The sequence below is a fragment of the Podarcis raffonei genome, chromosome 2 (assembly GCF_027172205.1).
Source record: "Podarcis raffonei isolate rPodRaf1 chromosome 2, rPodRaf1.pri, whole genome shotgun sequence".
Classification (NCBI taxonomy): domain Eukaryota; kingdom Metazoa; phylum Chordata; class Lepidosauria; order Squamata; family Lacertidae; genus Podarcis; species Podarcis raffonei.
The window spans coordinates 79,816,898-79,842,937 of record NC_070603.1 but is presented as its reverse complement, the minus strand read 5'-3'; the positions used below and the strand labels follow the sequence as shown (position 1 = coordinate 79,842,937).

The window sequence follows — 26,040 nt, the reverse complement described above, 5'->3', positions numbered from 1 at the left end:
CCTGCACCCCCGCACCCTGCTTCGAGGGAAGGAAGCGGAGCCATGAATCCTCTGCTCGCAACTGCAGTGGATACCCTCCACTTTGAAGCAGGAAAGTGGAAGAGGAGCTGCTTACACAAGTGTAAGCTGCTCCCCTCCCACTTTCCTGCTTCAAAGGGAGCCCAGGAGGAGGGAATCCGCTGCAGCCGCGAGCAGCGCAGCGGAGGATCCATGGTCCCCTTCCTTCCCTCCTCCGTAGTTGCTTTGAAGCAGGAAAGTGGGAGAGGAGCTGCTTACACGAGTGTAAGCTGCTCCCCTCCCACATTGCCACTTCAAAGGGAGCCCAGGAGGAGGGAATCTGCTGCAGCTTCCCCCACCTCCCGCAGAAGCCGTGCGCTCTTTAAAGGGGCTGCGCGGCTTCTCCTGGCTTTTCTGGGAGGTGGGGGGATTCCCCCACCTCGTAGAAAAGCCTGCAGGAGCCGGGCAGCCTTTAAAGAGCACGCCGCTCTTGGGGGCTTTTCCCCGAGGAGGGAGAAGGGACTATGCGGCCAGTCAGTCCCTTCTCCCTTCTGGGGAAAAGCCCGCAAGAGCGCACGAAGCTTTTCCCGCCTGCCTCCCCCCTGCATTCGCTCCATAGGACGCACACACATTTTCCCGTGCTTTTTAGGAGGGAAAAAGTGCGTCCTATGGTGCGAAAAATACGGTAGGTGGGTTATGAGTTCTTTGTGGTGTAAATGGGCATTGTTGTCTTGGAAGATGTTTAGTAGGGCCAATTCTGGGGTGATGTCTAATACTTGCTTAGTTATTTTACATATTTCTTGTATGGCTGTTGTCCAGAATAGTTGGATTTTGGGACACTCCCACCACATGTGGAGGTATGTGCCTGTGCAGGCGCACCCTCTCCAGCATTTTGGTGAGGTTCTTGGGCGTCGCCTTCACCCCGGTATGGCTCCCCTTTATCACATACACAGCCCAACAAGACAATGACAATAATCCACCAACAGCATACAAATCAATATGGCTAACCTGATCCAAAACACCCACCCACCCCACTCACACACAAAAACAAAGATCACCACAGCCAATCACAAACAAACCATCACACCCTAGGCCAACCCCAACCTCTCTCACCACCAAAGGAACACAAGTGAACATCACAAGCAACGCTGCCACCAAACTCTACATACATTAAGCATAATAGAAACATCGCCACCCGACCCCACCCCCATCCATCTTCCCTCCCTCCCCCCCTTTCCCCCCCTTTTTTTCTTCTCCCCATAATGTCTCAACAAATGAAACGGATTTGTAAAAATGTTACATGGAAAAAAATACGAGGCATTACACTTACTTCTGTAAAACAATAAAATCCTTAATAAAATATTTGAAAATAAAAATAAAAAAGTAAAGTAGGCAGTGGCACCTGAGTTAAATTCTCATAAGCTCTGTTTTTACCCTAAACAAACTGTGTTTTATTTTGCTCTGTGAACCCTCCTCTTTCTGGGTACCAAAATAGAGTGATAGGGGAATAGGAAAGGGAGGGAAGATATAAGACCTTTTTCTAATGATGATGGTTGCCCTGGTTAGTCCACCTAATATGTTTCTAGCTTTAAAATTTCTGCACCTACTGTGCTTAAACACTCTAGTGCCTTACAGGTGTTGCAGTTTTCTGTGAGAAACTGAAGCACCCCCAATTGTAGAGAGCGCTAAAAAGAAAGTGTGTTTGGGTTGTTAGCAGCTGATTATAGTTTTGTGGGTTTATTGGCATTTCTTTTTAATAGGAACCATGTGAGGGTCAACTCAAAGAGGTTGGTAAAAAACAACACACATTGCTTAAAATGTATAGGCACATAACATTTTGAAGGTTTCTAATTTTGTGCTCTTTCCACTGAATTCAGTAGAGAATTGGATGTTAACTTCTCTTGAGCTGTGGTTGGCTGTAGTGCACATGTCCAAACACTGTTATTAAGACAAGTGGCTCTGAAGAACTCTTGGGAAGTCTGAACCCTGAAGGCTCTCCAAGCTATTGGTTCCAGACAAAACACAGTCCAACCACAAGAGGAAGATACTGATGTGTCTAGACTGGCTGCCTTCCTTTTTAACATGGCCTGCCACAGAAAACAGCCTGTGAATGTTCTGTGATCTGTCACTGGTTTATCCTTCTTGCCTGATTTTCCCACACTTAAACTTGTATTTCTATAGCATCATATTATTTCCATAACTGGCTTAAACTTAATGATGTGTGATTAGAATTTGTTTCTTTTCCATACTACTGGATCGGTCTTTTATTCTTCCCCTTCTGTGATACTTGGAAGAGAGTGAGCAATCCAGAAGAAAGAGAACATGGAACAGGGAAAGACACATGTAGTGGTTGTGCCCAAGTGGCAGCCATGACACCTACCTACAACATTTCATAGATTCTTGTAATTGCGAGCACAGTACCATTGTACATTGTTGAAGGCGAAACCTGCTATATATGGTATTTATTTATTTGCTTACAGTGAGTACATGACAGTGGGGTCCCAGGGTTAAATGTAGATTTTTTATATTGGTACTGAGGAACTTGAGGTCCAGGAGCCAAATGCCAGAGGGTTCTCTATCTGAGCCTTAGATCTTTCCCCAGCCCACACCCTTCCCTGCTTCACACCACAACTGTTTGCCTGGTTGGAATATGTCCTGGATCCCTTAATGCCACTTGCCTATCTTGATGGAGTGGGGTGTGTAAATGTATGTAGAAACTAGCCTACTATACAAAGATAAAGTTGACATTTCTTGCTCTGCCCACATTTGCCTCTTGCCTTGCCCATCACTGGCAGGTGAGCCTCAGAAGGTTGCCCAGAAGGGAATGCAGTGCTTGGGCTGACTGAGGTTCTCCATTCCTGTTCTAGTTACTCAGATACTGCTTCATTGTTATGTATCTGGTCTGCAGAATCTGCAAGGTATGTGTTAAATTCAAATTAATCTGGAAAAGCAGAGGGTACAGTGAATGCAATTCCCTACTTAAGATTCATCTAGATTTTAGAGTGATTCTTCAACCTTTTTGCTTCAACAACACTGGCATAAATATTTAATCTTGATGTTCTTATGTCCACATGGGTCTTTTGACTGCATGGACAAATTTCCATTGTGGACAGTGTTCTTTGAAACCAAATTCATAAATTCTTGGCTCTGACTTACCAGGTCCAGTGGAAGACTGAAGCTAAGGCCTTGTTCTTGTCGTTTAGTTGTGTCTGACTCTTCGTGACCCCATGGACCAGAGCACGCCAGCCACTTCTATCTTCAGGCCCTTTATTAATAGCTGCTAAAGTTTTTTCTGTATTTGGCCATAGTCATCCTGTCCCTTGTTGCAATGTCTCCAACAAAGAGAAGTCATGCTGATCTTCCTAAATTGATCTAAATACATACCCTCTAAGTGTCTGAAATACACACTGAGTTTTAAATGTGTACGCACTCCTGTTGTTTGTGTAGGGTGTCCTCAAGTATCACAGGGCCTTTCCTACTCCCAGAACGGTAGGACTCCAGCTGGAAATTACTTTTGACACAAACAAACCGTAGTGTATTATAGCTTTAATAAATAGGTTTCTTCCCCTACCAGGTAATGTATTCCAAACTCATCCCCATACACTACTTTTTTTCTTTTTCTTTTTCAGATGCTCAAGTATGAAAGTCACAGCGTGTATAAGAACAACCCTTCTGCGTTCAGGGTATTTGCTCAGTGCTTAGCATTAGTAAGGATTACAAAACAGACACTGGCATGGATCATCTTGAAATAAGTCTGCTAAAATCACAGTTAAATTGTGTCATCAGCTGTTGAATGAACTCATTCCTCCAAGGGATGGAAATGTCATGGTAATAAAGCTGAAGATATTTACTGAGTGGTAGCTGGCACAGAGTCAAGAAGAGGGCTAGATCAGAAATAATGAATACTCCTCAAAAACAACACCAACACAGGTGATTACAGAAGAATTACCTAAGATAAATTAACATACTAGAGATCTTTCTCCACCTTTTCCCAATTTAAACTTGCATTAGGATTAGTAGATTTCCCGATTCCCTATTTTGCCCAATTAAAGTTACCCTCAGGTTTTCTATGCTTTTCATGTGCAGACCATGCCAGAATCAGAGTATAGGATTTCATTCCAACCCGTTAGCAAAATGGCTCAGATCTGTCGCAAAGGATTTATAGCCTGAACTAAATGATGAGGCCACTTTCTTCAGGCAATGTGCAGTTGCTAAAATGTGCATTAAGCTGAGGAACTGCCGGGTGCGGTTTCTTTTCCTTTTAACAGTTAACGGCATTTCCCTGCACTGTCTCATGCCCAGAACTGGCCTGCCCAGAATTGGACAGGAAATGTCCTGAAGTAGAATCAATGATATCTGGTCCCTAAAAACCAGATTAGATTTATGAAATGTGCCTTTCCTCCTGAGAACTATGCTGCCTGTGATGCCACAGTCCTGCTCTGACTGAGGATGAGCAGAGACATATGGTTCCATTCTGTGAAGTTTTGAAGAACTAGGAATACAGCCATTCACTTGCCTGAACTCTGGAATTAAATTTAGAAGCTGGAATGCACCAAAGGTTTAGTGTAGTAGTGGAAATAGGGAATGGGAGGGTAGCCATGTTCTCCAGTCACTGCTGCATACTAACTAGTCCCATTAGAACTGACAGTTTTATCATTCTTGTAGAAAGGAGTAGCCTGGCAGTGCCTTCATGGGTTCTTGTTCCAAGCAGAAGGAAACCAACCTTGAACTGACAGTTGGGAAAGTGAGGAGAGGTCAAGGGGAAGAAAAAGAGCCTTTGGATTCTGATGCAGCTGGAATGTCAATCTGGAGAAGCAGTTGGGTGAGGGTTTGTGGTCACTGCTAGTTCCACTCCCAGTTGGATACTTAATCTTTGCACAACTAGGGTGGCCATACACCCAGAATTTCCTAGACATATCCGGAATACCGCATCCATCAACAGCATCCGGGCAGAAATTGGACAAATGTTTTGGAAAATCTGGATGTATGGCACACCATGTCAGCAGTGCTGATTTTTCCTTAAAATAGCTCAAAATGGCAAAAAATCTCAACAACTTTTCTGTCTTTTCACTGTTTGAAATATGGCAACCCTATTAACTAGTCACATGTATTCTATTTCTCCAGGGCTAAGTTGTTTAAAGCAGTTATGTGGGGAGCCCCAGAGCTGTCTATCTGGCCCTCAGAAGTCTCCCCACTTTTCCAAGGTTACACCCCTCACTGCTCTCATTCATACATGCATTCTACATACTATGAGCTTGCTGGAATGTGCCCTTCAAGATGGATAGAGAGGGGTGCTGGAATACCTGCAGAAACTAGTACAGTGGTACCTCTGGTTAAGTACTTAATTCGTTCCGGAGGTCCGTTCTTAACCTGAAACTGTTCTTAACCTGAAGCACCACTTTAGCTAATGGGGCCTCCCACTGCTGCCACACGATTTCTGTTCTCATCCTGAAGCAAAGTTCTTAACCTGAAGCACTATTTCTGGGTTAGCGGAGTCTGTAACCTGAAGCGTATGTAACCCGAGGTACCACTGTATACTGTACAAAGGTAAAATTTACACCATTTTTGTCCCGGACCCCATCTACCACTGCCATGCAGTCCTCAGAAAGTTGCCCAGAAGGGAATGTGGCCAGTAAGTGAAGTGTGTCCTTCTTTCATTTGACTCCCAGCTTTTGTCTGTGAAACTAGAGGTTCACTAACACAGGATAATCAGATTTGTTAGGCAACAGTAGATCTGCAGGTAATTATTGTAATTTTAAGTTAGTCCTTTTACACCACCTGCCCTCTTGAAGGGTAGTTTATGATATATGTGCACAGCATATTTTGCAATGGAAAGAATTTCATTTAAATTTGTGACAGGCAGATAAATATTTAGTATCACATTATTGTATATTGAATGAGGCCCATTATTACTCTTTGCTACAAGTGTGTACCATCATTACTCAGCTCTGGAGTTTATGACTATGCTTTATAGGATGCATATTGAACATTCATCTTCACTTAGCCTCTGGCACTTATGAAAAATACCTTGTGCAGTAAGCTGACTCCCCCCACCCCACCCTCAAGAGCCTGCTTCTCTGAATGAAAGTTAGAGTTGACTTTATGGGTGCAGGGTTTGTTGTTGTCACTGCTTTTTATATAAATGGCCAGAAAACTAGCTCCTGTTACTCATGGCTGTAGGAGCAGGATTCTGGGTTAGAGGGATATTTGCATATTGGCTACACTGATTTGTATATACGGTTGTATTTCATAGGCAGCAAACTAAAACCTAATTATACTTCCTGCATTTTGTGAAAATTACGCATTGAAGGGTTAGTGCAGAGGTTAATATTAACAGCACAATCCTATGTCCACTTGCATGGGAGTAAGCACCATTGAATACCAGGGAACATACTACTAAGTAAGCACGTAGAAGAATGGGTAATCCTGTAAAAAGATTTACCGTATTTTTCGCACCATAGGGCGCACCGGACCATAGGGCGCACCTAGTTTTGGGAGGCGGAAAACAAGAAAAAATTATTCTGAACCCCAGAAGCCAGAACAGCAAGAGGGATCTGGCTTCTGGGATACCGTGTGGCTGTTCTGGCTTCTGGGGTAACCGCGCCAAGCCTCTTCAGGGCAGCGGGATGAAGGCTCCCCCTGCCCAAAGAGGCTGCGCAGGGCTAAAGCAGAAGCCAGGACAGACGTGTCGCTGAAGGGGCACTGCGCCTTCTCTCTGCGCAGCGCCCCTCCTTCACAGGAGAGGTGCTGCGCAGAGAGGGAGAAGGCGCAGCGCCCTTCAGTGAAGCTGGAGAAGGAACAGAAGAAGACCCTTCTGTTCCTCCTCGGTCTTTGCTGGACAGGCGCGTCGCTGCGAAGCGGGAGGAGGAACAGAAGGATACCCTTCTGTTCCTCCTCCGGCTTCCAGAACAGGCGCGTCGCCGCGAAGCCAAGGAGCCTGCATTCGCTCCATAGGACGCACACACATTTCCCCTTCATTTTTGGAGGGGGAAAAGTGCGTCCTATAGAGCGAAAAATACGGTATGTTCATCCTAGTAATTTTGGAGCACTCTATTACTGCCTGCCTTGCCCGTCCCAGCCCCATCATTCTTACCTCTCGAGGTGCTTTTCAATGTTTAGCAGGGAATGCACAGCTGTCTGGACTGGGGGCAGGGCTGTGGAGCAGATGGAGGTGGCATTTTCAGTCTTGTCTGGAGTAGCAAAACATCCTGAATATTAACAGCAACCTAATCCAGAGGTGGGGGTCCTGTTGCTCTCCAGGTGTTCCTATATTAACAGGTCCCATCATCCCTAACCACTGACCATACTGACCGGGGTTTATGGGAGTTGGGGTCCAACAATATCTGAAGGATGTGGTTCCAAAGTGTTACTTACCACAGACTGTAAAGCAGGGTGGTTATATGCCCCAATGAGGAGACACTGCCACCAGTAGATACTGTTATATTATTGGTTTTGATAAGTTAAACTGTTTTTTAAATCGTGCTTCTGCTGAACAATTCAGGTTCATTTATGGAAGAAAACGTGGACAACAGGGTTTGCGGACTTTGATTTAAGTTGGACATTTCCACCCATTCTTACAGAAGAGTGTCACATTATAAGAATGTAGCTACCCATTTCCTTCAAATTAAAGGAAGCACCTTCTTGTTAATCCTGTAGGTATATTCTGTGCAGCTAGGATCAGTTGTCTCTCATAGAACTTGAGCAGAACAGTTCTCTTGCCTAACTGAACACTGAGGAGCTATATTAAATGAAGACAAAACATAACAAACAAATGTCAAGATACTGATTTATAATAACAGTTAAAAATAATAATCTTAAATGACAAAGTGAGGAATTGATAGTTCAAGTGTGGCTCATGTACTGCAGCTATAAATATACATTTTCTACCCATCTTGCTTTAAATGGCTTTTATTTTTATCCCATAATTTACCTAGCTTTGACATGGTTTTCGAGCAGAGTGTTTGTTCGCAGTATAATTAGCAATCAGACCTAAAGATCTAGGCAAAGTGAACTTCACTGCACAAGAATCACTTTTTCCTTAAGATAAGGTCCGGCAAGATGGCACAACCATACAGTCTCTGTAGTTTACCTTCTCACAATCTTCACAGATCATTTCAAATACTAAGCCTGCCATTTTTTTATTTTTGTAGGCACTCATTTGCTTACCTTCTGTTCCTGGCTCTATGAAAAGGAAGAAAAACATAATTAACTTTATATCTAAAATTATCATGAAATTAAACATTCCAATCACTGCAAAGATTTTAATGCCTCAATTAAGGTGTTTTGCGAGTGTTTGGGTTGCAGTGGGCGCTATTCACCTCCAGTGCAAAATTCTGGTTGTATTGTTTATGTTCTACACTTGTGGCTGGGGAAACCCATGCAGATGGCTGGGGTATAAATAATAAATTATTATTATATTATTGTTTTGTTTAAACTACACTAAGGCTACAATCCTAACACCTGTTAACTGGAAGTAAGCCCTATTGAATTCAATGAGATTTGCCTCTGAGTAGACACCATTAGGCTTGCTTTCTAGGTGTCCCATTATGCCAGAACCTGTCTGTGAACAAACGCCAGTCTGAAAGCGAGATGAGCGCTGCAACCCCATAGTTGCCTTTGACTGGACTTAACCGCCCAGGGGTCCTTTACCTTTACCTTTTACCTGTCTAGTTATGTAGTAAAAACCAAACACAACTGGACATATACATTAATCATCATGGATCTGGATGCCATTCTCTTCCTGTGATTGGCCGCTAGTATCAGCCAGACCTGATGTAATTGGAACCTGGACTTCTGATCTTGCCTGCTCAACAGCAGGTCAAGTCTCCACTTTCAGTAATCAAAGGAAACCTTCATAACAGTGTCTAGGTGTAACTACATGTGACCACAACATAACAAACCTAACAATATTTGAGAATTATGGCTCTCTCTTTTTGATCAGGGAAAGGAGGATGGAATGTTTGATAACCCAAATAAAAGCGATGAACACTGAAAGGGAGACTTATGGGGTGGACTGTCTTGGAAATATTAGGCCAGGTACTTGGATTGTTTAGACTGTGATCACTTTGGAAACAGAAATGTGTCGGGGGGGATGCTGAGTATAAGAGATAGAGGAGGCTATATAGCCATGAAGTAAATGCATGAAGTACATCTCTAGGGATCTCACTACCATCTTAGTCCCCCCTCAACTTCCTTGTAGACTACATTATGCACCCTGCATGGACTGTCTTTGAAAACATTTAGTCTCAAGCTCGTTAAGAATCCTTCCATCCTCAAGGGAAGTGGCTTTGGTGTTTTGTTTTCTTTTTACCATCAAGAAATATGGACTACCTGACTCTTGTGGTTGCAACACAACCAGAAATGTGAGTTAGATTCTAAATTTGCTTATTCCAACCCAAGTGTTTCTAAACTGCTGCCCATATTAGGTAGCCTACTTTGTTTATCAACACTATCCAAACCAATGGTTTATTTTTTTACCATTGGCTTATGGCTAGAACAAAAACTGATGCAACACAATTTGATGTGTGCAGGACAGAACAGGAAGCTGGAGAATCAAACACTCCCACCACAGTGGGAGGCGGTGCTCATGGTTCAAGACAATGCCTCTTACAAGAGAAATTGCTATATAGGACATATGAGTCCCTGTTGTGATTATGAAAAATATTCTCTCCTCTAACTGCTGGTGCCTTGATACCGAAGGACACTTGGTATATATTACGTGGTATTGTGCTGTTGCTACACAATTGTAAACAGATCTAAGATTTATGGACAAAAAAGCATTGATGGGATACCTCCCTAAAGTATTGTATCCTTACCCCAAGACAGTGGAAATGGATCAGTTGCATGAACTAGCTGCATCCTATGCATCCTTTTTTCCCCATATCAGTACTTATTTACAGGATTTATTTGTTGAACATTTGTATTTTATGGTGTTTTAATGAATTTAGTCATATTTTTAATGAGATTGTTTAAAAACAGTCTTATGAATAAGTAAATAGTGTATATTACAGACATTAGATGCCTGCCAAACTATAGGGCAAACCTGCAGCAAATTCAGTGCTCGCTGCATACAAATATATTTTATGACAGCTCCATAAATAGAAAATGAGAAAAACCTAAGAGTTCTGACCCAGCTCCTCTTCCCTTTCCCACCTTCCTTCCTCCCTCAACCAGCATTCTGTTTTACTTTAGTTTTCTTTTTATTGTTATTGTTATGGTTGTGTTTGTAGTGTTGATATAAACTGAAAACAAAATTCAGTGAAAATACTGTTACTATACATAATAAAAAAGAAAGCATCACCCTTTATTGCTGACCAAAGCTGCTGCAGAGACCTCCATTCTGAGAGCTTCACTGGCTCATAGATTTTCAGGCAAAGCTGAAGTTCTTCTATGATCCTTTCAATCGCAAAGGGCTCTGGCCCAACCCATAGTCTTGGAAGAATGCCTGCGCTCACTTCAGTTTTCCCGCGTTAGGAAGCCACTCTTTCTCCTGGGTGGCATCTCATCTTTGTGAAAGACGAGGAGGCTCACTAGGCTAGTTTCCTCGTTGCCTTTTATGAGTTAATCAAAGCATCCTTATTTTGAAAGGCTTTTGAAGAAGCTGGCTAATAAAATTTTATTGCTGCTGATTCTGCATTTTTATAGATTTTTAGCTTTCTGTTTGTTGTGGTTTCTTTTTTATATTTTTACTTCTTTGGGCTTTGAATTGTATTTGGAGTGATTTTTATGTGAACCTCCTGAGTGCAAAAGACATATATATATATATATATATATATATATCACATACTTATAACCTATTTAACTTAATTTCCCACAACTGATAAGTTCAAATTTCCTTCTTGTGAAAATGTTTTGGTTGAGATTATTTTGGGGTGCAGAGGGGTAAATAAAAATAATGTGCAATGCAGGGATACACACAATTCATCTTTAAGAAGCAATAAGAGAAAATGTGCTGGTCAACGTTTTAAAGATTACAGATGAACAGAGAGGCTCTATGTCAAGGTGACATACTGTCATGAATTCATTGCACTGGCACAACGACAATGCATACCACTGGCATTACAGCACGTGAGGATAGGAAGCCTCAGTTCAAGAACAGCCCTGAAGCCACTGGAGCTGAGTGGAACCCACTGAGTTAAGAGGTGAATGGTCACTTGGATGAAAGATCTGTGGCCTTGTCCAGAGTGAAACCAAGTGAATCTGTCCATGTTTGTGCAGTCTTTATCAAAAGGCATTCAAAAATGTGTTTATTCTTAATGGAACAAAGCCTAAGCCTTTGTGGAGGACAGTCAACAAGAAATCAGGTACTGCAGGCTCCCGTTTCATGAGGGAGGTCTGCAGTTACACGTCCTCACAGTGCAATGGTAGAAAGCTCCACTGCTGTCACTGTTCTACTGGTGGTCCTCTGTATATAAAGAAGCCACGAACAAGGCATTCTGGGGGCAGGTTGGGGAAGGCCATGGATTTTCAGGATCCAGAGCCTTAATATTCCTTGGACATCTCTCTCTCTCCCCTTCCCCTGCACGCCATACACCAGTCCAAAGCTGGTATATGTATTTCACTCCTACTGTGGTCAATGGAAGATAAAATGTAAAAGGAATACAAACACAGGTCAAAAAGTTGCCTCCCCCTATCCAATGCAATACAGCTAGGTTCTTCCTGCAGCAGTGGCTGTGCCACAGCTCTCTCCTCATCCAGGAAGGTAGGATTACTCTGTAAATAAAGGTAACATATTGGTAATGACCTTAAAAAAACACCCAAAATATATTAGAAAATGTAAGTTTAGGAATGGGAAGTGAGGTATCTGTGTGTGCGGTGTTGGAGTGGTTAGGAAATGCTGATCACATACCTTATTTCTATCAAGCTGGCAAATAAATATCTGGAATCCCACATGCTGCAACAAGTGAATCTTGTCAAGCTAATATCTAATTTTGTCACTACTTGAAGCATCCATTCCGGGTATATCATGCCAAATGGACATTTTATATACGTACCTTTACAGGAGGGACAGTGCTGTCCTGTTCACTTTTGATATGACTGCTGACAGCAAGGCTTTTCCCTTTGCATTAGCTGACAATGTCAGTTTGCTTAATTATACAGAGCACCTGACTTTCGACCTTGAAAACTCTGATGCATTGCAACTTCCTGGCAAAAATCCAGCCTGAATCATCATCTCCAAATCCAGGCTTGGTGGCTTTGTCTCTGCAGTCATGGTCCATCTCTTCAAATCCCTCTGCTGTTTTGTTCATTCAGTCCATTGCCAAGGCAAGAAAATGGTCCAGCACATCCACTGCCACGCCTGCAAATATAAAGGAGAAATGGAGCTGTGTGTCACCAGCATATTGCTGACAATGTATACCCAAAATCCAGATGACCCCCACAGTTTCAGGTAGATGTTAAACAGCATGGGAGATAAAATCAGACCCTGCAGAACGCCACATTGAAGACTTTACAGGGCCAAAGAACACTCCCTAAACATCACCCTCTGGAAACATCCATCCAAGTAGGACCAGAACAACCACAAAGCGGTGCCACCCATTCCCAGCTCGGACAAGCGCTCCAGAAGGCTACCATGACACTGAGAGGTCAAGGAGAATTAACAGAGAGAACTAACTAACTAACTAACTAACTAACTAACTATAAAATAAAATACATTTGTTGCTCCAGCTAATGAGATGTGAATATACAAACAAGCTTCTGTACCTTTATCATTTCCTAGAAATGTTACACATTTAGCAGCCTTTGCTGATAAAGTGGGCAGGGTCAATGGTCCAGCACAGGCACCTTATAAGCTCAAGTCCAATAGTGTTTTCCTTTTAAGAATCCAAAAGTGGGACAGGGGAGCACTTCATTATAAGCACATTTGTAACACATCATGACTTTCAGCTGGGAACCAATGAATGTTTTGTCTCACCTATAAAGTCACATTTTCAGCTTCTAAACTAAACTAAACTGATCTCATGAGATGCAAAGCCAGAATGCTAATATTAAAAACAACAGCATGCTAATATAGGATAGAAATGCATTATTATGTATAACAACAGGAAGAAAGAAAAATATACAGTATGTTTCATTAAATCCCCAATAGTAATGGAAAAGAACTCCTACTCTTCTGAAATAATGCAAATTGTATTTTGCGCGTGACAAGAACCAGGAAGCATCATAAATTATCCAGCATTTGGATAGGTATTTATTATAGTGGTGGTTGTCGCCCACAGACCTTAAACAGCACTGTCTTAACCGTCACTGTTTCCCTTTTTGTTTTCTCAGTTGCGCTGTCCTTTCCAGGTGAATCTCATCTCTATTTTTTTGAAGGAAGCAAGTGGTTGTGCTTTTGTTGGGGCGGCACAAGTCATTTTGCTGCCTGAAGGTAAGGGCAAATTAGCACTCCTGTCCACCCACCCGTCCCCACTGCTGTTGTTCCATGTACCAGAAGAGCAGTTGAAACTTCTTCCAACAGTGGCAATGGGACCATATCCTCCTCCGCAGCTGAGGGCTACAGGCTATCTTAGTTGACTTGGGGAATTTTGGGGGTCTCCTGCCACCCTCAGCAGTTGCTGTCTGAGGGGGCTGCTTCGCTCTGCCTAATTGTAGAACAGTTCCAGTGTCTTTGTGAAAAACTGTCTAATGATATGACAAGAAATTGGTGATTGTAGCCAAGCAGCACAAAGCCCACCACTCTCAGGGCCCTCACCCTCAAGCGGAGTTGCTGCCATCTCAAAAAAGTTGAATTCAAACCTCAACTTGGGAGGCACAGAGCGAAAGGGATGGAGGTCGCATTTGTCCCCCAGGCCTGAGGTTCCCTACACCTGAAGTAATGCAATTATTATTTCCATGACAGAATATAAGAGTGAGGTGTTTTAGTTAGCATTGTTAGATGGGGGTCAGAGGAATCACTCCTTATGAGACAAGCACCCCAAACCACAACTAATTTTCAGTCCAGTAGTGTGACTAAGGCAAGGGTCGACAAACTAAGGCCCAGGAGGCAGATGTGGCCCACCCGGCTCGTAAAACCAGTCCATGGGCCCTGCTTCCCACTCGGTCAGTCCCCGCGCTAAACTGGCGTGGCGCGGAGTTCTCGCCATGTGGGGACTGACTGCCACGATGCTGGCATGGCTTCCTGCAGCCAATCCGAAGCTGCTGACACCTCTGGGCGATGCCCCTTCCTTCCCACTGAGGCGGCTGCATATGGCCAAGAGCCAAGCGGGAGGAAGCGGCGGCAGGGAGGCTGCCTCTGCCGCCCAGGCCAGCGGCATGGGCTCTGCGCCCCGCGGACCCTGGCCGAGGCAGAGGACGACGACGATGCTCCCAAAGACAAGGTGGCAGCGGCGGGGTACTTTTGGGAGAGGGGGGCCTTTCAGGAGAGGTCTGAGGGACAGTGGACCAGCCCCCTCTTGAAAAAAGTTTGCTGACCCCTGGGCTAAGGGTTAGTCTGGCAGAAGCAGGCCCATTCGTTAAATTTACCAGATTCTGATTACTGCATAGCTTGCCAAGTGAACAAAAAAACACAATGCAAGTATATACATGACTATTCTGGCATAATTCCTGTTGAGTTCAATGGGGCTTACTCCCAGGTAGGCAGGTATAGAACTACAGCCTCTTGTGTCCTTGTCGGACCAAAGCCTTGCCAGTTCTCTCTTTGAAGCAACCAAATGGCTTCAGGCAGCCTTCAATGCATATTTAAACTTAAAGAGCTCTCTGTTTCAGAAAGTGGGGGTGGGGGAAAGCAATCTAGTCTTTGAAGAGTAATGAAGGTACAAAACAAATGCTCAAAAGCAAGGCTTTCTTCATATTTTATAGTCATGTCCAAAAATCAAATTATATTGGGATAAAATATTAATAGAAGAACTTGCAGGCTATGATCAACCAAGGGACCCTTTAATAATATTACTTGGCTATGCTAAAGAGGTGCTACTTTAGGAGGACCAAGAAATGATAATTCATCTGTTAACTGCCATTTGAATGACCATATGCCAGGAGCGGGGTGGGGGTGGGGGGGTGGACCAAAACATCCCGGATTAAAAAAACTGGCTGAGTAAGGTCTAGGACTTAGCACAGATGATAAAATTAACAAACATAATCAGGGTCAAAGACGGCAGGACCACAGATTTATCCAAAAACTAAGTTTGTTCCTATCTTATTGGAACAAGAAAAAGTAAAATACAATAAAGAAATGTTGTGTTATTGGGGAGACATAGACATAAGAATGTTGAAGGTATGTTTTTAAGTAGGATATTTGTTTGATTGCATTTTGGGGGATCAATGATCTTAAATTACATTTTATTGCAGTATCAAATATTATCTAAATCCTACCATTTATTAATTCCTAATATTCACTAACAGACTCTAGTACCCTGGCTATAGAAATACATTCATATTCTGGGTTTTTCATTCCTCCCCATTCCTACCTCATTTGAAATTAAACTACCACACCTCCACTCCACTGGAGAGAGACAGTTCTCTTTTGGATGCGCCAGGGAACTGGAAGTGTGCACAAGGACATTTTCTGTTTGCCCCATTGAATTCTTGGAGTGAAATACCTTCTGTTCTGTTCTATCATAGTATTTCAGTTTCACCTTTTAATCATTCCGTGATTATTTTCCTCTGGAATGACATTTTATACGTGCACACACAAATTACATAAGAGAAGTATTGGATGAAAGAGAGTTGGCCTCCAGAAAAACATTACCAGAGGCTACTAGAGGTCCCAGGAATTCAAAACAAGCATTGGAAATTATGTAATGCAGTATCTATGAACTCATCTGCTATGATTTTAAGAACGAATGTGGTGTGTGTGTGTGTGTGTGTGTGTGTGTGTGAGAGAGAGAGAGAGAGAGAGAGAGAGAGAGAGAGAGAGAGAGAAAGAGTCCTCCCTCCCCATTTGACTTAAAACTATTTAGACATCAGAACAAGGATGAATCAGTATAGCAATTTGACATAGTGACAGCACACTGGTTCACATCAGCTTGATATCAGTTGACTGTAGTGGCTGTAATATAAACTGTGCAATGGCATAAGTCTGAGATAAGAGACTTGTTTTGTTAATCATAAGTTCATAAATGAAACCAGTGCAGTTAGAGGCACTATTGGCAATTCTGGCAACCAAGTACAAAGGGGTAAATAAAGCAGCATCAATAATCAAAGCTGTAATTATACATTTGTTTTTGAACAGGGACCTCTGGAAATATTACATGAAATAGTGAAAACCTGTATTTTTCATTTTCATCTGAGCCGTTTTTTGAGCAGGACCCCTCGGCATCTCTCAGGCTGCCTTCGACTGCAGAAGGGGAAGCACTGCTTAATTTGCTGACATTTTCCAGCACCTGTGTGTGCACTTTTCACAATAGGACTCAACCTGTCCAACTGGGAATACACAAAATGAAATCTCAGTTTGGTAAGATACAGTGGTGCCCCGCAAGTCGAATGCCTCGCTAAACGAAAAACCCACAAGACGAAAGGGTTTTCCGATTTTTAGCGGCTTCGCAAGATGAATTTCCCTATGGGCTTGCTTCGCAAGACGAAAGCCCATAGGGAAATCTCCGGGGACAGCAGGGAAGCGCAGCGCGCCTTCTCCTCTGTTCCCGGACCTGTCCTGAAGGCTTGCGGTGGGAGGTCCGGGAACAGAGGAGAATGCGCGCAGCTTGGGGAGCCCTGCAGGACTTCCCCGCAGGGCTCCCCAAGCTGCAGATGTCTGCCCCGCGCGAGGGGCGCTCTGCTTAAGAGCGCCCCTCGTGCGGGGCAGCAGGCTGCTATCCGCAGCTTGGAGAGCCCTGCGGGGAAGTCCTGCAGGGCTCCCCAAGCTGCGAATGTCTGCCCCGCGTGAGGGGCGCTCTGCTTCAGAGCGCCCCTCGCGCCGGGCAGCAGGCTGCTATTCGCAGCCTAGACAGCCCTGCGGGAACTCTTGTGAAGGCTGGCGGCGGGAGAAGGGCTTTTCTTCCCACCGCCAGCCTTCAGAAGGCTGTTCTGAAGGCTGGCGGTGGGGAGAAAAGTCCTTCTCCCCCCGCCAGCCTTCAGAAGAGGTCCGGGGACAGTCTGTCCCCGGACCTGGTCTGAAGGCGGTCTCCATAGGAACGCATTAATTGATTTTCAATGCATTCCTATGGGAAACCATGCTTCGCAAGACGAAAAATTCGCAAGAAGAAAAAACTTGCGGAACGAATTAATTTCGTCTTGCGAGGCACCACTGTATTACTTTATTAAATTTATATCCTGCCCTTTCTCCCAAAGGCGCTTAGATATTACCATTCCCTAAATGTTCAAGGGAACATTACAATGAAGTACAGTGTTTAGTTTATGGTGAATTCTTTTTATAAACACTCTGGACCACTGGATTAAATTTTTTAAAAGAGAGTTCTCTTTGGATTATGCCCAACCCTTGCTCAGCAAGTATAATCCTGCTGTTGCTGCTACCCCTGGAGAAGGAGGTCCCATTCCTCTTCCTCCCAATTCTATATGAATGATACAGTACTACCCAGATTGGCAGGTGGAGATAACTGCCACATTTATTCCTCCTCCAAACCCCAGTCACGTGTCCTCAACATTGGTGAAAGTTAATAAGTTCCAAAGGATTTTGTACTATACCCTTTTGGAGGCCAAACATGCAGCAGATTTTAGTCTCAGCTTCCAGATCCCATCCAGAAAAGCTGAGAGAAGCATATCAGGAGGGACCACAGTAGTTTTTTTACCTTGCTACATTTCAAAATGCTTTCTGAATCAAATTTTAAAGCTAAGAATCCCATCAGCAGAATACTGTGGAAATCCACTGCTAGTTTCCCAACAAAATAAGAGGTAAAAAAACACACACAAAAAGCCTCCTGGTAGAAACTATCATTCATATTTAACCAGTGCTATGCTCTGGCAACTGTCTGATGTGGGAATTATGGGCCTTTTCAGCAGTGTTCCCCTTCTATGGAATGCTATCCCCAGGGAAGCTTACCTGGAGCCAACATTGACATATTTTTAGCGAAAGATTGTCTTTTCTCTCAGGCATTTGCGTGTTAGTCTTTTCTTTGCAGAAAAAATGGGTTGCAGCTCTCTGTGACCATTAGACTTATGTGAAGGGTTGGAGCAATTGGTTTTATGGTTTGTTTACCTTGAATACTGCTTAACATTTAAATAATCTTGCTTTTCATATGTTGCATTGCGTATTTTCCTAGTATACATAAGTCACTTTGAGACAATTGTGTAAAGCGACTGAGCGTAATGATATTGTCTGTCCATTTTTATATATGTAGACACAGAGACACTTGGCCTGGAACAGCAAAGGCTGCAATCCATACCTGTGACTAAGCCCCATTGAATTCAGTAGTAGTATTAGTATTAGTAGTAGTAGTAGTAGTAGTAATTTATTTATATCCCGCCCATCTGGCTGGGTTTCCCCAGCCACTCTGGACGGCTTCCGACAAAACACCAAAGTACAATAACCTATTAAACATTAAAAGCTTACCTATGAGTAGACATGGTTAGGATTGTAGCCATTGTAGACTTTATCCTGCTTGGTCACAAGTAAACAATAACTACAACCCTCTATGCCATTTTAGATGGATGTGACATGAATTGGGACAAACAAAACCGCAGATCAGAAACTAGTGCAGTGGTTCTCAAAGGCTGTGGTGTGCATCTCTGTTGTGGCAGGAGAGGATGGCAAGTGTGGTGGGAAGATTCAAGGACAAAGCAAAATATCAACATTTCAGTATGGTATAGTATTATTTTTTAGAATCTGGATATTTTGGGAATGATTCATGTTCTTACGTTGCTGCACTGTTTTATACTTTCTGGATGATATTATCATAAAGGTAAAGGTAAAGGGACCCCTGACCAGTTGTGGCCGACTCTGGGGTTGCGGCGCTCCCCATGATATTATAAAGCAGTTATGTCCTATGTTATTATTCAAGCACTGCTAGGAGTTGTTTCTTTGTGTTTCCACTGTATTTCTTATATCAATTAAAAATTCAGTGTTGTGTGAGCAGATATTTATTCTGAAAGTGTGGCCCAGTGTGTGGGGGGTGCAGGGGGAGAGAGAGAGCCATTGCTCTTGTGGCTGTTTCTGCACATTGCTATATACACCCTGGCTTGTTTCCCCATCAACAGCAAACTGCAGACTCCTGAATCCTACTGCTCATGGAAAATAGTTAAAAACCAGCTAAGTTTTTAAGGTGAAATTAGCATGCAGCTCAGTTTTAACAATTCATGCACATTCTTTGCATGGGCTAGCTGTGAAATATGATGTCTAAAATTAGTCAAGGGGACTTGTATAGAGAATGCAACTAGAGAGACAAAAGGGCAACGGCACATAGCAGAATTTCAGCTTTATTGCTACGTAATGCTGCACATGATTAGAATTTTATTATACCACTTAGACTTCAGTGCGTCTCAGCTGGATGAAATTCAATATGGCTGTGAGGTGCAATAAGGCTGGGGATTTCAGGCTGTGTGGATAATTTAAATGACCAGAAGCTATAAATAAATCCAGCTGTCAAGAACACACTCTTTTCGTTTTGCTTTATTCTAACATGGTGTTTCTAATTCAGAAGTAGTAATTCCTCTGAAGTCTATTAAAACAGGACTTTCCACAAAAACAAGAGGCTTGCTGCTTCTTTGAAGAATATGCCTCTCCTGCCCTTTAGCAGGGGTGAATTTGCCACACTACCCCTTTTTTAGAAGATGCAAGTTGGTCTCTCATATGAGGAGAGTGCCTTCAGCATCACATGGACAGGCGTGCCCAACAGGAGGGGAGCAATCAAGCTGTTATTGAAGTCATGGCCACTTTCAAGGTAGTGTGGCGGGTACTACCTTTACTACCACGTCCGTCTTTGTGAAATAGCAGGAGGCTTTGGGCTGGAAAATGTATGCCATCCTTAACTGAATTCTCCAATAGAACATGTAGAACTACTTGCTTCATGGAGTACATAAAAAACGTAAGAGGAGCCTGAAAGATCAGGCCAGCCCATTTAGCCCGGCATCCTGTTTCACAGTAGCAACCAGATGCCCATGGCAGTGTGCAAGCACTCTGAGAGCCAGTGTGGTGTAGTGGTTAAGAGCGATAGACTCGTAATCTGGGGAATCGGGTTCGCGTCTCTGCTCCTCCACATGCAGCTGCTGGGTGACCTTGGGCCAGTCACACTTCTTTGAAGTCTCTCAGCCCCACTCACCTCACAGAGTGTTTGTTGTGGGGGAGGAAGGGAAAGGAGAATGTTAGCTGCTTTGAGGCTCCTTCGGGTAGTGATAAAGCGGGATATCAAATCCAAACTCTTCTTCTTCTACTTCTCTCCCAACTTGTGATTCCTAGGAACTGGCAGTCAGAGGCACACTACATCCAACAGTAGAGGTGGACCACTCACAGTAACCACTCATAGCTTTATATTTCATGACTTTGGTGGCTATTCCTACGTTTTTATGGAAGAAGTACATCCAGCGTGCCTCCGTTCATTGTGACACCATTCAATGATCCTGGCAATTATGGTACAGATATACTACAGAGTGCTCTCTGTGGCAAGTACTTCTAACGATTAGGATAGTAGAGGATAGCCTGTCATGGAACACTGCTTTCGGTGACATCTCTATGGTGAACATAAGGTATGACATAGCCCTTGAAAAGCAATGTTATGGGCATGCCAACACCCGAATTAGTGCAAATCCCAATAAGAACTCCCCAATTCTTAGAGAACATACTTATTTGCAGGGGAAGGAGTGAAGACACTGTTCAAAAGAGTTTTGAATTTATTTATTTTAGAATAATCCTGCCTCAAGGATCTTGAGTTATATTGACCAAGGACTAAATTATTGTCCCATAATAAAAATATTTAAGGTTGCTCTGACGTCTATTCGTTTGAATAAAACTTAGCCATGGATAACTTTAGTTAGATTGGGCTAGTGCAACCTTCACCAACTTACAGGTGTTTGGCATGGTAACCCACATCAGTCTTGGACAAGACATCTGTCCAAAACATTTATAGGGCACCAGGTTGTCAAAGGCTAGGCTAGTGTCTGTAACACAAAGAAGTAATATACTGTAGAGAGAACCATATGCAGAGCCAGAGATCTGCTTGTTCTTTTCATTTTAGCAGATCCCACCACTTGAAAAGACAAGGGAAAGGCAGTTTGTTTTTCTGCTCTGGAAATTACAATTGGACAGGTTGAGTCCCAATGAAAGAATCAAAGTTTTGAAATACAACCTTATGAGAACAAATGTTAATTCAAAGTCTTATGGAGCAACATGACCAAAAAGGTCATCTAGATTATGCTGAAGCAGAACACACCAGCCAAAAGTATCTTTAAAAGGTTAACTATATAAAAGTACAGTCATTCATGATCAAACTAAATTGCAGAGCCCTACAATTACTTAGTAATGAAGTTCTGTATTTACTTTTCCCCTTGATCCATGTCATATGCTAAAGAGATTGACTTTGAATTTTTAATTTTATGATGAGAGAAAAAAACGAAAGTGACATTTTTCTTAATGGCAAAGCTTGAATGGCTTGTAGGAGACATGGGAACAGTGCTAGGTGGAAATCATGCATGCTCTGTTCTTTCAGGTATGATAAACCAAGTTCTTGGCCCTGTATTAAGAAATGTCAGATACATTATTCAAATGTGCTAGCTCTTGTCTTCTTCTTTTTGGAACCTATCCTTTATAAAGCTGGCACCAACATTACAATGAACAACCACAGACCCATTTCCTCATTTTGAAAGACTAAACTAAAATAGATATTTTTGATCAGGAATGCAAAGTGAAGAAAAATCTACTAAGGAAAGCCATTTTTTAATCCTCACGTATAAAAAGTGCCCTGCCTCCTCTTTCTTCACTTTCATATAAATTGATGGGAGTCTTTTCCACAAAGCAATGAAACCAATTTATCTTGATAAATGACAGGAAATATATAACTTTCCCCCCTCAAACCCTTTTGGAAACACTTTGTTAGCATCAGAAACACTCTGGTGAAGCCAGCCATGTCAAATACTGACAGAAGTTTGCATAAATAAGAAAAATTAAGCAGGAATGAATATTTTGGCCAAGAAAGGGAGTAGGCGCAAATGTTAATCTTCAACTCTGACTGTGAAACTGTTCAGATGTTTACAGATTGCCACTGTTACTCATGGGAACTGGGCATGTTTTGGTAGCGAGGCAGTGTGGTGTAATGGTTACAGTGCTGGACTAGCCTTGGGAGACCAGAGTTCAAATCCCTTGGGCCAGTCATTGTCTCTGAGCTTGACCAACCTTCCAGGGTTATTGTGAGGTCAAAAGGGGAAGGACAAAAACCATGTACACCATTACTGAGCTTCTTAGAGGAAAGGTGGGATATAAGCATAATAAATTTATCTACTCACTAATATGGCAAAAGAGCCAGAATTAGCATGTTATTCTAAATGTGCTTATGTATAGTGTCATTATATATTTTAGTCACTAGGTGGCACTGGATTTAGTGGCATCTGGGTAGAATCAGAAGCTCCCTATAGCTTTTCTTTGAGACAGTAAGGTTATTGCCATACTTCTTCATGCAGGTGGTGTCATAAAGCCTGCTGTGGCAATCCTTAATTAGATTTTAGTTTCTCTGGTTTACACACAGATGGTCTTAGGACAACATCCTTCTAATTCACTGTACCTTTTCTGTAGTCTTGTATAGAACCTGGACTCTGAAATTTTACCACATCAAAGAACTAGAAAGTTGATCCTGCTGGTCCCTAGTACCATCAATCAATAAAACAGGCAGGGAGTTATTTAGTAGTCACGGTGCACTAGAATACGAAATGGTGTTCAAGTCTTTATTTAGACAAAGCGCTCTGAATTTTTTTTTTTTTAATTTGCAGTTTTTTATTTCAAAAGTAAAATATTACATGGGGGCTAGCAGTTAAACATATGGAAGCATAATGCCCAAAGTACATAAATAGGTTGATGAAATAATAAACAAGCAAACTTCAAACAAAAATAATTTCTAACAACACCCCCCAAGTGCTGAGGACTTCCTATTAATGCTGAGACTCTGGCCTGTGTACTGACCAACTGCTGATATTTCACTATAGTTTACTATTATTGTTTTAAGTATTTATTGATGCGGCACATCATGGGGTCTAGTGGCAGCTGGTAACATTTTGACTTGGTAGGGCTGCAATTTTATCCTTGCTGCCTTCATCACAATGAGACCCGTACAGGAAATGTGCCGTTATAAATGTGCTGAGTGCCATTATCTCCTCATTAAAAGACATCAATTATTCTTCGCACATCTGTGGACAGGAATTTTTTTTTTTAAAGGTGCTTTGCCCCCAGTAGCCCTAGTGCAAGAGCCTCCACGGTCTGGGGTCTTCTGACAAATTTTAAAGTTACACAGTCATTGGGTTTTCCAAGCTATGCTCCAGTTCCAGTAAAAAAAGCATTACCATTTTCCTGCTACGATGTACCGCCTTAGAAGGCCCAGCCTTCTTTTTTATGGCAGTCCTTCCTTAAGAACTTATGCCAAGAAAATGGTCATTGTTCGTATCTTAAAGAGTCCAGCAAGTTGTCCATCAGACTCTCCAGACAACATCAGAGACAACAATGGCTAGGGCTTAGATGCCGACTCAGTGCCCCTAGTGGTCAAATGGACACTTGTTCCTGAAAGTCTGGTTGAGATCAGCTTTCCCGGGCCTGTCATCTTCAAAGGGCTTATGCTTGTTTAACACTTAAACCAATAATTTATTTTAGATGAGAAATCCATGTGGAGAAAAGCTCTAAGAAACACACACACACACACACACACACACACTACAAGGCCCCTGCATTATGTTTTGTGGACACAAATTGGCCCAACAAAGACTCCCCCCCACTCCTCAACCAGATCTTACCAAAGCTTTATCTGTTCTGAGGCACAGTCCCACAAGGCACTTAAGCACATGTTTAATTTTTCAACTATAATGGTTGCCCTGAGACTGAGGAAACAATGGCATTTGGACACTTTGCCAAATCAACACTTTGAGGAACAAAGCAGCATTAATCACCACCCATCTGTGACTTTCCCCCCTCAGGTTAAGTTAAAATTATCCCACACCTGTACCTTGCAGGAAGTACCAAACTGCTGGACTTCTTACAATAGAACTTCTCACATCAGCAAAGCTCACACATCTGGACTCTTTAGGGAACCCTTTAAGGATCTGTGGTGCTATCACTAACATGAGAAGGCTCGTTCATTTTTTTTTCTAGACAGAGACAAGCTTGGCATAGTGAGAAAGCACCACTTACACAAACACAAACACACATACACTTATCACGGGAATGATAATTGCTCAACTGTCTTGTTTACCATAGTTACACTTTTGGAAGCTGCAGGATGCGAAAACAAAACCTGACAATACTTAAACAGCTGCTATGTTGATTCAGCTCCTAATCATCTGACCACTATTGTCTCACTTCCGTTAGTGACCCTGATTGTCTGTCATTTTGACACAGTATCTTTTGCATTTTGATAGCATTTTTTTCAAAAAATAATAATAATACATGAACTACCGTATTTTTCCATATAGAAGATGAGGTTTTTTTTACTCTAAAATAATGTTCAAAATCAGGTGTCATCTTATACATGGATAGTGCAGATAGGTTGCAGCCGCAAGCAGGAGCTTGTCAGCAGCAACTGGGTAGGTGAATGGTGGCTGCGGCAAGGGTTGTTGTGGATTGGCTGCCGCTGTGACAATTGTTCCTGCGATTGCCATCCACAGTTGTGAGCAGGCAGACACTTGGCAGTTTTGGTTTTGCGTGCAATTGGCAGCCTTTGTTAGTTGGGTGAGTGTTGGTTTTTTTTGCATCCCCCCCCAAAAAAGCTCAACAACTCGGGCAATCCCCTCCCTAAAAAGCTCAACAACTCTGAGCCATCTCCTCCCATTTTCTTAAATCGGACTCCCCCAAAATAGGGGTTGTCTTATACATGGGTGCATGTTATACACGGGAAAATACTGTGTGTGTGTGTGTGTGTGTGTGTGTGTGTATGCAAACATTAAGAAGAAATAACAGAATAACTGTCTTCCCTGCATCTGTTGTACCAGCCTTTTTGGCAAATAGCAAACAAAAGAAAAAGTTATAAAACTAATTTTTGCTGCACCGTAGTGCTGGAGTGGCAGGAAAAAGAGAGAGTTGCAGTTGACAGGATTTTTAAAGTGGCAGTATCAGACACCTCAGACTTGGCCCAAGATGCAGCGGCCAAGAAGTTTGGTCACCACTGGTCCACTTAATATTTCTGTTCCAAGTCATAAACTAGAAAGGATCTGTGTCCTTTCAGAATAATATAGCTGCTTATGGTACTACTTAGCATTGCTTAGCTCAATATATGATCATCGCCAGGAGATGGCCAAAGCCAGTTTCCTGTACATAAGAGAAGGTGATAATGGGTCAGTAGGATGAGGTGTCCTTGTTGCACCACACTTGTCTGTAAGCAAAGAGAATGTAGGGATTTTAACTTGCTGTAGCTGTAAGGCTGATTCATTCTGTGTAATTTTGTTTATGGTTACTGAATATTACTAAATAACAGCCTGATGATGGTAAGCAGACCAGTAGTGGTGGCTGAGTGGGGGAACTATCAAAGCTGGAATTTTTGTTTGTTTGTGCAAAAGCAACATTTTTTTTCCAAAGTAAGAAGGAAGTTTAATTCAAGGGAGTTACTTTTGAGTAAAACATACCAAAGCCAGACAATTGTGTTTTATCACTTTTCCACTGTCTCCTGAAACAGATGGAGATCAACCAACCAATGTAAAGACAGCACACTTGGAGAATAAATGAAATAATCTGGACACAAAGGAAAATGCTTAAGCAAATACACCCCAGTATCCTCCTCAATCCAGCATCAGGCTAGCAGCAAAGAGCCTCTCCTGGGTTTTTTGCTGCTCCAGGATGGCTCCCTCCTGAGTCCCAGGTGGAAGTGGTCAACAGTTCTTCCCTGATCACCTAGCAGCAGCGAGTAAGTCACTGAGCATCCTTAGCAAGGGGGCTGCCTACCTCTGTTTTGGTGCTCTAACTTTTTTCAGAAATGTCCTATGGACTTACTTAATAAAAGGGGGGGGGGAAGAAAAGAAAAGAAAAGAAAA

General features: G+C 42.7%; 1 long non-coding RNA gene across 3 annotated transcripts in view; it reads right to left on the bottom strand.

The window, feature by feature from the left end:
• Positions 1 to 11,228: 11,228 nt before the first annotated feature.
• LOC128408274 (uncharacterized) overlaps positions 11,229 to 26,040 on the bottom strand; it is a 48,583-nt gene continuing 33,771 nt past the window's right edge. For all 3 annotated transcript variants that reach the window (XR_008329014.1, XR_008329012.1, XR_008329013.1), the window contains one exon: positions 11,229 to 12,295. This is a non-coding gene — a long non-coding RNA (uncharacterized LOC128408274). The remainder of the gene's footprint in view (positions 12,296 to 26,040) is intronic.